Consider the following 13,319-nt stretch of genomic DNA (forward strand, 5'->3'; position numbering starts at 1 on the left):
TTTTCTTAAAGATTATTTGGTTCAGCTCCATGTCAGTCTCATACCACTAACATTATGTCGTGAAGAAGGCCTCAGGTTGGAACAATATTGGAAAACATAATGAAAATAATATGGGGGAATAAAAAGAAGTTCATAGGCTCCAGGATAGGATATTTGGGTAATAAAGTAAGCACTGGCTTTAGAAAAAAAAATAAAGAAAAGAATATGGGAGAGCACTATGGAACAATATGGTGAGCACAATGGAACAATATTGGGAGAGGATCACAATATGGGGGAGCATTATGGAATAATATGGGGAGAGCACTATGGAGCTATATGTGGGGAGAAGAACAATGGAACAATATTGGGGGAAGTACTATGAAGCAATAAGACAACCTGGGGCTGATTTCCCAGAGGCAATAATAAATAAAATCCTGAAGAGGTTACTTCAGATCTGCCTGGAAATTTTTTACCTAGGTAATCTTTGGAAAATCCTCAATTTTCTCATCTACAGAATGAGAACTTTCCAGTTCTCAATCTATGATCCTATGATTTTTCCCCAGCTCCCTTGTACAGTCCAAGTCCCATTGTAGACAGCTCTTGGTCTCCAAATTCCATCATAGGAGGAAGCAATTGGGAATTGGGAAGGAGATTAGATGTTAAGAGGAAAGAAAAGAAGGTGAGGGGATTGTAGTATTTCAGGAATAACCACCCAGCAGGAGCCTGGAACTAGAATCTCATCTGTCCTGCCATTCCCTGTGATGGCAAGGAAGCCATTCACCCACTCCTGACTTTGGTTTCCACATCTGTCCTCCTGTAGGAAGAGGAAAAAAACAAGAATCAACCATCTGCCTCTTCCTATAACTAATTCCACTCACTGTTGGGAAAATTTTCCTTAGTTCTCACTGAATCCCTCTAGCTCCACCTAATCAAAGCCCATTTCTGCTAATTCCCTCCTGGAAATCTCCATCCTTCTTCCTCCTTATCCAGGAACTTCCTGAGTATCCAGAAACCTTCACCAAACTCCTTTCTGTTCCAGGTGCTGCTCACAGACAGAACTTTCTTCTTCTACCTACGCAACCAAAACTCTACTCAGATACATCTGTAAGGAACATAGAGAGGATGGACAGAAAACGATTGCTCTTGTAAACACATCAAGGTGTTGTCAGAGTGGGGATATAGCTTGAGGAACACTGGGAAAGGGGGCGGGCATGGGAGAGGAGCAGCATCTAGGATGGCCATGCCCAGGTTGTCTCCTTAGGATGGATCTTCTTCCTGTAGGTGATATGGTCTAATGTAAAGAGGTGGAAACTCCAGGTTTTGAATCTGTTCCCTGATGCAACTAGCTGTGTGATTGGTTGTGTGGCTAAATTTCATGGTTTTGGAATCAGAGGACCTGGGTCAAATGTTGGTTGGGTGATCCTGGGTGGGTCACTCAGCTCTCTAAACTTCAGTTTTCTCATCCATAAAATGGGAATAGTAACTCATGGGATTTCTATGAGAAAACCCCTTGTAAAGCTTAAAGGGTTAAATATGAGTTATCCTCTATTTGTTGTAGACACCATCTAACTGCCCCATGAGTTATCTTATTTATTATCTTTATAATAAAGAGGGATTTCAGAGAGTAGAATAATAAGAGATAGGTCATCGGGAAGACTCTGGACTCAGAAAAGGACAAAATTGTGACCCCTGGAATGTGGTTAACCTTAGGTGGGGTTATGAAAGTGGGAGAGGGGAGTCCAATTCGACAGTGTGGTACCCTGCCCTGGCTGAAGGGCACATACCTCCCTCCTTCACTCCTCCCTACATGCCAGATGATGTCTGACCCTGCCAGCAGATTCTCCATCTCTGTGCCTCCTTATCTTCTTTATTTTGTTCAGCAAGAGAAAACACAATTAGACTACAAGACATGACTTCCACATGGTAAAAGCGATAGGATGCCAGAAGTCACTCAAAGAGCATGTATCTGCTACTTTAAGATTTGCAGAGCACTTTACAAAGATCTCATTTGATATTCGCAATAACCATGAAAAGTAGGTGCTATTATAATTTCCATTTTACAGATGAGGAAACTGAGACAGAGTTTAAGTGATTTGCTTCTGTGACTAGCACACAGCTAATATATGTCCGAGACCCACTGTACACCTAGCTATCTCCTAGAGAAAAGAAATGACTAATTCCTGATTATTACCTCCTCTACAGGAGGCAGGGGGATGGAATGATAAACTTGAGATTAATTCCTTAAGGATTCAATGAATATTAATATTTGTTTACTTTATTTTATTTATTTATTGTATTATTTAATTTTGCTCATCAATATTCAGCAAATATTCATTGCTACAGTAATTTAAGGTTTACAGATCATTTTCTTTGCAATAATTTTCTGAGATAGTTTACAAAATAATCATTCCATTTTACAGATTAAGAAAATGAGGCTGAGATTAATAAAGTGTAAACGTCAAGACCTTGGGTGTTAAGTACAGAGTTCTTTTTCCTATATAGCTCTGTCTCTTGGTTCTATTCCCTCACTTAGTTCTGCCTCTTCTTTCTCCTTGTGGCCCTTGGTCTGCCCCCATCAGATTGGCAGCAGCCTGAGTTTGGAAAGCATTTCTCTAGCCTTTTCGGAATTTCAGCATCACCACAGCATCCAGGAGACCTTGTCTGGTAAAGGTGGACAAAGAAAAGGTCAGAGAGAGAGAATCCTGTGGCTTTGAGAGATTCCAGGAATAACTAGCTAGGTGGCTTAATAAATGAAGCATTAGCTCTGGAGTCAGAGGGATTTGAGTTCTAATTCAGTATCAGATACTTGTTAGCTGTGTGACTCTAGGTAAGTCATTTAACCAATCTCCAGAAAGAGGAGAGAGAAAAGACCTCACTCTGGACAGAAATCTCAGGGTGGAGGCTCCAGATGTTTAGGTCTTATCCTCATCTCTGTTTCTAAAGGCAAGATCAGCTCCAGTTTTTTAACCATTCTCCAGCCTGACTCCAAGGAAGTGCTTAGAGATCAGTTTCCCCCTCTGGCTTCTCCATCAATCTAGGGTCATTTACTCAGTTAGGATTTAGTGTCCTGGGACTGATGTACCTGAGGAGGGGGGTATTCTCTGGAAGATTCTGATTTTGATTTCAGTTCAAGTCAAGATTCCTCTCCAGGTGACCCCTCACTTTAGATCTGGGAAATGCGATGCTAAGAAACAAAGACCTAGACCAATGAGAGTCACGGGATTTATGCTCAAGGGGGGAGAGAGGCAGAGGTTGCCTTCTCCTATCTGTTATTCTGCTGGACCTATGTTTCTGGATATTTTACACCTGCTCAGCTGCTTTCATGTTGCAAGGCACTGGCTACACCTGCTCAGCTGTTTCTTCATGCATAGGTGGTGTCTACACCTGCCAGGGGTGGGTGTATATGTCTGAGAGGTAGCTATGCTTGCTTACCCCTAAGAGGCAAGCTGGGGAACTCCCTTTCTGGACTTTATAGATATTTGACATGTTGATCTGAATGTTACCAGCCTAGACATCTACATGGACTTCACTCATGCAGTCTGCCCTTCCTGGAAGGAAAAGGAAATATCTCTACTCCCAACCAATTCCTTTCTTTTTGTGGGGGGATAGAGGAAGACACCCCAAAGAAACTCAGAATCTTGAAGTCTGAAGGAGAAGAGAAGTTGAGTGGTAAATGTTTCCACACCCCTCTCTATCCCCCAACACACACATACACACAAACAAAAAACACAAACTCTGACTATATTAACCTCTTCCTTCCCTTTATGCCCAGGGCAGGGTGGGATGGGGATTAGGTTAGGAACCAAGAGCTGTTAATGGTGGGGTTGGTTGATGGGGCCAGCAGGGGAGGCAAGAAGAAAGCAGTGGGGTTGCTTAGACCCAGGCCAGAAGAATATCCTCAGGGGAGAAGGAGGGGGGAAAAGAGTGCTCAGTGGGTGGTTTAGGAACGATTGATAAAGTGGTCTCTGACCACAGGAGACACCCGACATCCGGACTCCCAGTGGCTAATGCAACAGGGGGAAGAAAAAAAACAGAGCCCCTCCTCCTTGCAGCCTTACCCATAAGCTTCACTGAACCACATTCTCACTGGGCAACTGCTGATTGGCTGGGCTGAGGCATGGGTGGCCAGAACTCATGTGAACCCCCCTTAAAACATCTGGTTCCCTAAGACAGGCACCTTGGGTGGTGGGCATGTTATATGAGGGAAGACACAAACTTATCTGGGGAGATCAGTTGGCAAATAGTTATTAAAAAGGTGTGTGTGGGGGGGGGATTTTGGATTTTGTGAGATCACCTTATCCATTCCTCTTTTCCCAGGTCAGATCCCACAAAAACCCACCTAAGCAAAGCAGCATGTTTCCATCCTACTCCCTTACACACACATACAGACACACACACACACACACACACACACACACACACACTCTGTTCCTATACACAAGTACCATACGCCTCTCTTTTCCCTTTGAGGAGATTCAAAGACGCCACTCAGAAAGTTCTCCCAGATATCTAGCCTCAATCCTCATGCTTCAGTTTTAAACCAATTTTATTTCTATTCCCTCTTCCCACTCCCTCTCATACTTAGGTAATGTAGACAGGCTCCGGATGCTTTCATTTGTAAACAGGTGGGGGTGTGAATAGAAAGAAAAAGATAGTTCAGAAAGAGAGTATGGCCATCTCTCCTTTCCTTCTGGGCCCAACATTCCCCCCTCCAACTCTTGGTTTATTCTTTTGATGTGTTGCTTATCGGTACCCAAAAGGGGAGGATGTAGCTCCCTCGGGGAGGCAGGAAAGAGGAAGGAAGAGTAGTGGCAGGATGGATGCTCTGAGGGCTTGGCCCAATTTTAGGTGGGGGGAGGAGGAATAAACAAAATCAAACCTTATGATCTCAGGGATGATTAGCTTGGGGGCTTGTTGTTGATGAGGGGGTGGGGCAAGAAGGTTATCTGAGTTCTGGATAGATTGTGCCCCCAGAACTCCAGAGCTGTGGCTACAAGAAACTTCTGTGCTATGAAACAGGGAAGAGGGAAAGAGAAGAAGAGAAGGGAGAGAGGAGAGAAGAGGAGAGAAGAGGAAAAGAGAGGAGAGAAAATAGAAGAGCAGAAGAAGAGAGAAAAAAGAAGAGGAGAGGAGAACAAAGTAGAGCAGAGAAGAAGAGAAAAAGGAGAGGAAAGCAGAGGAAAGAAAAAGAAAGAAAAGAGAAAAATAGGAGAGCTAAGGAGAGGAAAAAATAGGAGATAAAAGGAGGAGAAGAGAGGAAAAGATAGAAGAAAAAAGGAGAAGAGGGAAAAGGAGAGAAAAGAAGAGAGGAGACCAAAATAGAGCAGAGAAGAAGAAAGAAGGGAGAAAAAGAGGCGAGTAGAGGAGAAGAAAAGAGGAGAGAAGAGGGGATGGGAGAGAAGGGTAGAGGAGAGGATGCTAATGCTGGAAAGAACTTTTTCAATCATCCACTTCAACATTTTATAGTTGCGACAGCTGAGGAAATATTTTGTCCAAAGTTAAACAGCAACTCAATAGCAGATTCAAGGCTAGAACCCAGGTCTTCTGCCTCCCAATCTGATGCTCTTTAAGACACAGAGCATCAACCCCAGGAGTCTAAGGCTAAATGCAGGGGTGAAAGAGGATGCCCTGAGGCTATTCACCCTATTTACTCTTATCACCCAGAGATCAGAGCACCCTAGCACTCAGCTCCTTCTTATCCTCCCTTTCACCCTCCAGCCCCTACGACCACCCTGGCAGGCAGGGAGGCCAGGGCCAGGAAAGGGTTAATCTGGCAGCTTCTTTTCATCAGCCTCTTTGGCGGAATCCCAAAGCCCACAGGCTGGGTACCTGGGCGCCTACCTCTGTCGGTGGGGTGGAGACATAACCACAGGGCAGCCCTGCCGTCTGCATTCCTCGGGTGTGAGTGAGTGAGTGACAGCTTCACTACAGCCCCCCCACTCCCCCCACACCCACCCCTGCTGGGTCAAAGCTGCCTCTTGCTGGTGTTAGGGAGGGGGAGGGTTGTGTCCTGCAAGAAACTGCTGGGGGACTCATCTGGAATTCTCCCTGACATCCCCTGTGCCAGACTTGGAATGGGATGGAGATGGGAACCCTGAGGGAGAAGAAGAAAGAGGGACCCTAAACCACTTGATGATGGACCCTTTTGAATGCTCCTCATACCAGAAAATCCTACTACTCGTAGTCTGTGGATATTTATTTTTATGAATATCATACATAGCATCTAGGATAAGTGCTTTTGGAATTAAAGAACCTGATTCAAATCCAGGCTCAGTTGCTTCTATTTTCAACTCTCTTGGATGGGTCAGTTCACTGAGCTTCAGTTTCCTCATCTGAAACATGGACCAATATGGGCTAAATAAACTCTTAATTCTCCTCTAGCTTTAATTCCCAGAACAAGAAATCAAATTTCATAAATTTTGAATATTCAAGGGACAGCATCATGCCAGGAGGTATAAGTGTCAGCCCTTGTCCAGGACACAAAAATTGTCTTTTCTTCGCTCTGCCTGAAATTAAGCTAAACCCTCACTGCTATTGATTGTGCTCATCAATGAGCCAAAAGAAAGGTCTTGCTTGTGGTGGAGAGAGCCATTTGCATCCATAGAAAGGACTACGGGAACTGAATGTGGATTACAACATAGTATTTTCAACTTTTTTTGTTGTTGTTGTCATTTGTTTGCTTGTTTTTTTTTTCCTTTCTCATTTCCCCCCCTTTTGATCTGATTTTTCTTGTTCAGCATGATAAATGTGGAAATACATTTAGAAGAACTGCACATATTTAACCCATATTGGATTACTTGCTGTGTAGGGGAGGGAGTTAGTTGGGGGGAAGGGAAGGAGAAAAATTTTGAACATAAGGTTTTGCAAGAGTGAATGTTGAAAACTATCTTTGCATGTATTTGGAGAAATAAAAAGCTATTAGTATTTAGAAAGAAAGAGAAAGAAAGAAAGAAAGAAAGAAAGAAAGAAAAGAAAGAAAGAAAGAAAGAAAGAAAGAAAGGAAGGAAGGAAGGAAGGAAGGAAGGAAGGAAGGAAGGAAGGAAGGAAGGAAGGAAGGAAGGAAAGAAGGAAGGAAGGAAGGAAGGAAGGAAGGAAGGAAGGAAGGAAGGAAGGAAAGGAAGAAAGAAAGATCTTGGGCCATTTGGGAGATGAAGACAAATTAGAAGGTGAAAAAGGACTGAGAAGAATGAAGAGAGAAAGGGTTAAAGATCAGGGAAGGGGCAGGAAAGGATTATAGAACTGCAAGCTGAAGGATCCCTAGATATATTATTGATAGCTAATGTTATAATAGACAGAGTGCTAGGCCCGGAGTCAAGTAGAACTAAGTGTACACATGGCCTCAGAGATTTAGCTGTGTGACCTTGGGCAAGTCACTTAAGTCTGCTTCGATTTCAAAAAAAAAAAAAAAAAAAAAAAAAGACGATTTCATGTGAAATATGGGTATGATAATAGCACCTACTTCCTGGGGTTTTTGTGAGATTCATATGAATTAATATTGGTAAATCTCTTAACAAATCTTAAAACGATATATAAATGCTAGCTGTTACTGTTGTTAGCCAGTCCCTAAATTTACAGAGAAGGAAATTGAGGAGTATTCTAGGTCACAGAGTTTGGCAGAGACAAGGTCTCCTGGATTCTCTCTGACCTTACATCTCTGATCCAAAAGAGAAGTGAAGGGAAGTCATATCTTGAGGGTAGGAGGAGAAGAAAAGATTTAGGGAAGGCAGAAAGGAGAGAAGCAGGTAGCACATTCAGAGCATCCCAAGAGTCAAAAAAATAAGATGTGGGAGAGTATGAAGGAAGCAGTCAGCCCTTAGCCTGGCTTAGAATGTGGATTTTCCTTTTATATCATCTTTGGTAGCCCATGTTCCTGGTATCCCAGTTATTTTTAAACCTTCCTATTAGATGGAGAGTCATTCCGGCTGGCCCCAATTCTTTTTCTCTGAACTCATCTCCCTGCCCCGTTTGATCTCTCTCCCTGGCCCTGTTTATAGCAACAGGAAGTCACATTTGGCTTGGAGCAAGCCAAGTAAACAGGCAGATAGAGCTTGCCAGCCCCTTTGCCATCCCCTAGGAGGCAGGGCTGAGCTAGGTTGGACATGGAGGGGAGAGATAGGAAGGGTGAGATCAGAGATTGGAAGCAGGTCAGAAATGGGGAGGGGGGAAAGGGGAGGTTGTTTATTGGGAAGGGTTGTGGTGTATTGTTGTCCCAGAATGATGCAGAAGAGAGGAACCTTAAAGCCATAGTTTGAAAATGCACTTTTTCTTCTACTTGATGGGGGGGGGGGGGATTTTATAGAGAGATCCTGCCCCCTGAAAATGAGACCTATACCCCCAAAAAAGAATTTTGGCCTCTCAAACCCTGCATAGATGATTCTCCAATAGCTCATTGTCAGACCTTTCTCTCTCAGACGTGTCAAACACTTCTGAAAAGGGATTTCAAATGACTGGTACCTCCATCCCTGAGGAAATGGACTCCAGTGGAATGGCAAACCAAGATCTGAGATATTGGTCACAGGTTAGCTATATGACTCAATCTGAACCTCAGTTTCTCACCTGTAAAAATGGGGACAATGCCTGCAGTATCCATGGTGAAGCAGACAAAGTGATAAATTTGGAAATTGGGAAGACTTTAAGTCTAATTTAAAGCCCCCTCCCATCTCACCCCAGATACTAGCTGTGTGACTTTAGGCCAGACAATTAACTTTTCTGAGTCTCACTTTCCTCATCTAATATGAAGGGATTAAATTCAATAACTCTACACACACACACACACACGAAGAGAGAGACAGAGAAACAGAGAGAGAGAGAGATGGAGGGAGAAATGAGGAGAAAGAGAGAGAGAGAGAGAGAGAGAGAGAGAGAGAGAGAGAGAGAGAGAGAGACCCTGATTTGTTGTTGGTCTGTTGCAGGATTTTTATTTGGCCCTAATACTTTATTTCTTTGAAATATTCAGCTTTTATTTTTTTTCTGTCTATATCTGATGAGGGAGGCAGAGTCCAGATTTGGGGAAGTGAAGAGTGAAAAAGCAAAAATACCCCAAATAAATCTTTGAAATACCTTCAGTGATGTTAGCAGAAATTTATTATCCCATTTTACAGATGGGAAAATTAAGGTTAAGCCACCATCCCAACAACTAAATTTGGAGAAGAGTAGAGAAGGACTCTCAGATCCTTTCCTTCCATAGTGACTATTGCTTAGTCAGGTGGGGGGAGGGAATAACAGTTGAAAAATCCTCTATAAGTGACCAAGGGATGGATTGTTTCCATTCTCCTCTTTCAGTGAGAGAATTAACTATCTCCTTTTCTAGTCTCCTCAAACACTAATTAAATGAGCTATGTTTATTCATCAAAGATATAACCAGAAGAAAGAGGGGTTTAGAAGACTGAAGGTAAAATTAATCTTAGTAACCCCAGACCTCTAGTTACTGAGATGAGAAGGAGGGAGTGACTTGGTGGGTGGGGCACTGGAGAAGGGGACACAGTAAGCTGATCAGCTTCTAAAAGACTCGAGTGACATTCAGTGATCTAAACCTAAAGCTGATGTCTGAAATACCATACAAGGAAGGCATTTCTTCTCTCCTCTCTCTCTCTCTCTCTCTCTCTCTCTCTCTCTCTCTCTCTTTCTCTCTCTCACTTTGAAATTTAGAAAGATAAGTATGTTTGATCAATTAAAAGGGAATAAATAATGTTGAAAGGCTTACATTATTTTTTAACTGCATCTTTATTTTCACCAACCTTAGGTTTTCTTTTTAAACTTGGATATTTTATCTTATGCTTTTTTTATTTTTGATTTATAGAATAAAACAAGCATTTCCATAAGATAGTTTATATAAAAAGATAATTGTACATACAACTGCAAATCTAGTATGCATAACTTGCTATTCCTTTCAACAGTAATGACCTACATTTCCAGAGTGCTTTCTGATTTACAAAACATTCTATAACTATCATATCATTTGACTTCACTAAGAAAGGATGTATATGGAGAAAACCCTAGATATATTTCTGTGGTGTCTTGAGGTTCTAACCCCTCCTAATCCACATAGCAAAAGCATTCAGACCTTCCTCTCCCTTCTGTATTCACATACATGTGCAGAGTCTCTTAGAAACTGAACTCAGATACTCCATGGAAAAGGTCAGAGTTATTTTCTTAGTTCAATCAACTGCCTGTTTTCTGATACTCTGAATAAATGTCAGAGGCAGGATTCAAACTCACATTTTTCCTAGAACCAAATATGATCATTCCACATTAATGTTCTCCAAAATACCTTGACTTAGTACCTAATTTATTTTCTTAACTGGGACTCGCAATTGAGATTAAATAGGGGAGATATAAGTGTACACATGCTGATGGCACCAATGAAAAAAGTGGAAAGAAGAGATGTCTTTGAAACCTGATGTCTGAACATTTTCTTGTGCAACAAGAAAAAGATAACTGAGTCAAGTATGGTAGTGTATAGACTATAATCCTTGTTTATTGAGGAAACTAAAACTGGAGGAATTCATGAACTCGGGACTTCTACTCCATAATCTGCACTAAGGCTGACCCCAGCCTTGAATGAATCTGAGAGAGTAGGGGCCATCAGATTGTCTAAGGATGGGTAAATCTGCCAGAAATGGAATAGATCAAAACTTCTGTAATGAGTAGCAGTGGGAAGTGATCCATGAATGGTCACTGCACTTCTAACCTAGATAAGATAGGGAGACTATCTTTTTTTTTAATCATAGAAACACTGGAAGATTTATTTGAACTGAAACAAAGTGAGGTAGGTAAACAAAAATCAGAAAAATATATATGACTCCTACAATGTAAATGAAAAGCTAAAAAAATCACTAAAAGAAAGAGTGGGTAACTAAAAACAAAACAAAACATCCTAGGGAAGGAATAAAGAGCTATACCTCCCATCTCTCTGCTAAGAAGCCGATGACTACAATGGCAGAATGATGCATACTTTATTGCATACTTTATCAGTCATTTCACTGGTTGTTTTTGCTTGACTGCCTTTGTTAGATAAGAAGGTTCAATTCCAAAGATAATGGTATAGCCAAAAATGACCATTATAAAAAAGCAAAAGTCATCATTAACACTTATTTTCAAGAAAAAAGAGAAGGACAGAAGGAAGGAGGAGAAAAGAAAGAGAGGAAAGGAACAAGAGAGAGGAAAAGAGAAAAGGAAAAGGAGAGAAAGAAGGAAAAGAAGGAGGAAAGAAAGGAGAGAAATAAAACGAGGGAGGGAAGGAAGGAAGTCAACAAGTATTTATTAAATACCTACTATGTGCCAGGTGGAGTGCTAAGTTCTGGAGATATAAAGGCAAAAACAATCTCTGTCCTCACAGAGCTTACAGTCTAACTGAGGAGTCAAAATGTAAATAACTATGTACAAACAACAAACAACTCCTAATTACTTGGAGATAATCTCAGAGGGAAGGCACTAGCATTAAGGAAGAATGGGGAAAGGAATCTTATAGAAGGTGAAATTTTAGCTAAGATTTAAGGAAAGAATCCATGGAATCTAATGGAAGGAAACAAAGAGGGAACTGATTCCGGGAAAACAACCAGTGAAAATGAACAAAGTCCAGAGATTGGGTTTCCTGTGCAAAGAACAAAGAGGCAGATGTCATTGGATCACTTAGTTTGTTATTTGTTATTGTTCATCCTTCATTTTCAAAGAGGGCCCATGACATCATGGGATGATGTCTTGACTCATGAACAAATTGGATTTAAGTGAGGCAGAGGTGTACAAAGTCATCAACCTCACTCTCTTCCATAGTTATCAAAGCCCAGGGAAAGGACAAAAGTCAAGATGACTGGAGATGGCCCAGGATGCCGTGGATAACTTGGGCATCTTCCACACATGGCCAAGCTCTAAGCAGACTTGCTTCAGTCACTTTTACAGCCATTGGAACAAATCGTTCCCATCCACTCATTCTACCAGGGGAAATCTTCACATGCTTGAGGTAGACACCCCCCTAACTCACTGATGGGTCAATTACCCTCAACCTGGTTTAGCCCGTCTGCCAAGACAGTTTACCTGGGTGTGGCTGCTATCCACGCTACAGCTTTTTGGAGCCAGGGTGAGAGCCGAGTGCCAGGTAGACACCAAATTGGATGGCATCCTCTAAAAAGTCTCAGCAAGTCTTTATACCATAAGTGCCAGTCGTCCTTGAATACGGTAGAGTATTCATATGGTACACGGTAGAGTGCACACATGGGGAGTAACGTGTAAGCAAATTGGAAAGGTAGGAAAGAGCCGGTTTATAAAGGGCTTTGAAAAACCAAACTGAGGATTTTATATTTGATCCTGGAGGTAATAAGGAACCACTGGAGTTGATTGGCTGACATGGTCAGACGGATACTTTTGGTGTTCACTTTTGGCAGCACATATGCTAAAATTGGAACAAGACAGAGAAGATTAGCATGGCCCCTGCTCAAGGATGACCCAAAAACTTGTGAAATGTTCCATATTAAAAAAAAAGGAAAAAATCCTTTGCCTAATTTAAGTATCTATGTATTAATCATAAATTTTCGTCACCAAAGTTTAGAGCCCATATGTCAAAATTTTATAATTTCCACAGCTCTGCAATGAATCTCTCTCTAGAATTGAGTATTACCTAAGAAAACTGAGTTCTTTTCTGCAGTTGAGCCCCTTTCTCTTCCTGGGCCTAGACCCATCCCCCACAGACAGGTGTGGGCTTACTCTTCTCCCTGCACTACCCCCAGAGCTGAGATGAAGCATTTGTGGGCCCTAGGCAAACTTTGACCATTGTCCCCTCCGCTCCCACCCCTTTTGTGTGACTGTCTGTCCAAGGCTTTGATCCTTCACTGTAACATATAAGACTTGACTGATCACAAAATAAATACCTGTCCATCACAGAGAGGAGAATTTTCTGTCCAAATAAATAAATAAATAAAGCCCAATTTCACAGGGTATAGATCTGGAAGTGAGCACAGAACAGAAACTCAACTTTTTTGTGGAATGGTCCCCTTTGGCTGACTAGGGAAACTTATGAAGCTCTTCTGAGGAAAAAAAACTTAGAATGCACAAATAAAACATAGAAATAAAAAGGGAAACCATTTATATTGAAATACAGCCTGTAGGAAGGAAAAATGTGATTATACATGACCTAGCAGTGGATCTAATAAGTCACAGTAATTTCAAAGTTGCAATGAGAATAAGCAATATTTCCAGTTATCTGCAATAACCATAAGATATGACAATATCTGTGACTTTTATTAGCCAAAAAGTCGGGGGAATGATTGTTGCTATTGTGGTTTGTGATCCATGTTTATAATTGAAGAAAATGCTAGATTTCAATAAGAGAGTAGTAGAAATAAAGA

At 41.6% G+C, this 13,319-nt stretch overlaps 1 non-coding gene across 1 annotated transcript; it reads left to right on the top strand.

Moving 5' to 3' along the window:
* The first annotated feature begins 12,342 nt into the window (after nucleotides 1–12,342).
* LOC111720534 lies at nucleotides 12,343–12,450 on the top strand. Its single transcript, XR_002770181.1, has one exon. It is a non-coding gene; the product is annotated as a U6 spliceosomal RNA (small nuclear RNA).
* Nucleotides 12,451–13,319: the final 869 nt, after the last annotated feature.

Source organism: Sarcophilus harrisii, chromosome 4, assembly GCF_902635505.1.
Source record: "Sarcophilus harrisii chromosome 4, mSarHar1.11, whole genome shotgun sequence".
Lineage (NCBI taxonomy): Eukaryota > Metazoa > Chordata > Mammalia > Dasyuromorphia > Dasyuridae > Sarcophilus > Sarcophilus harrisii.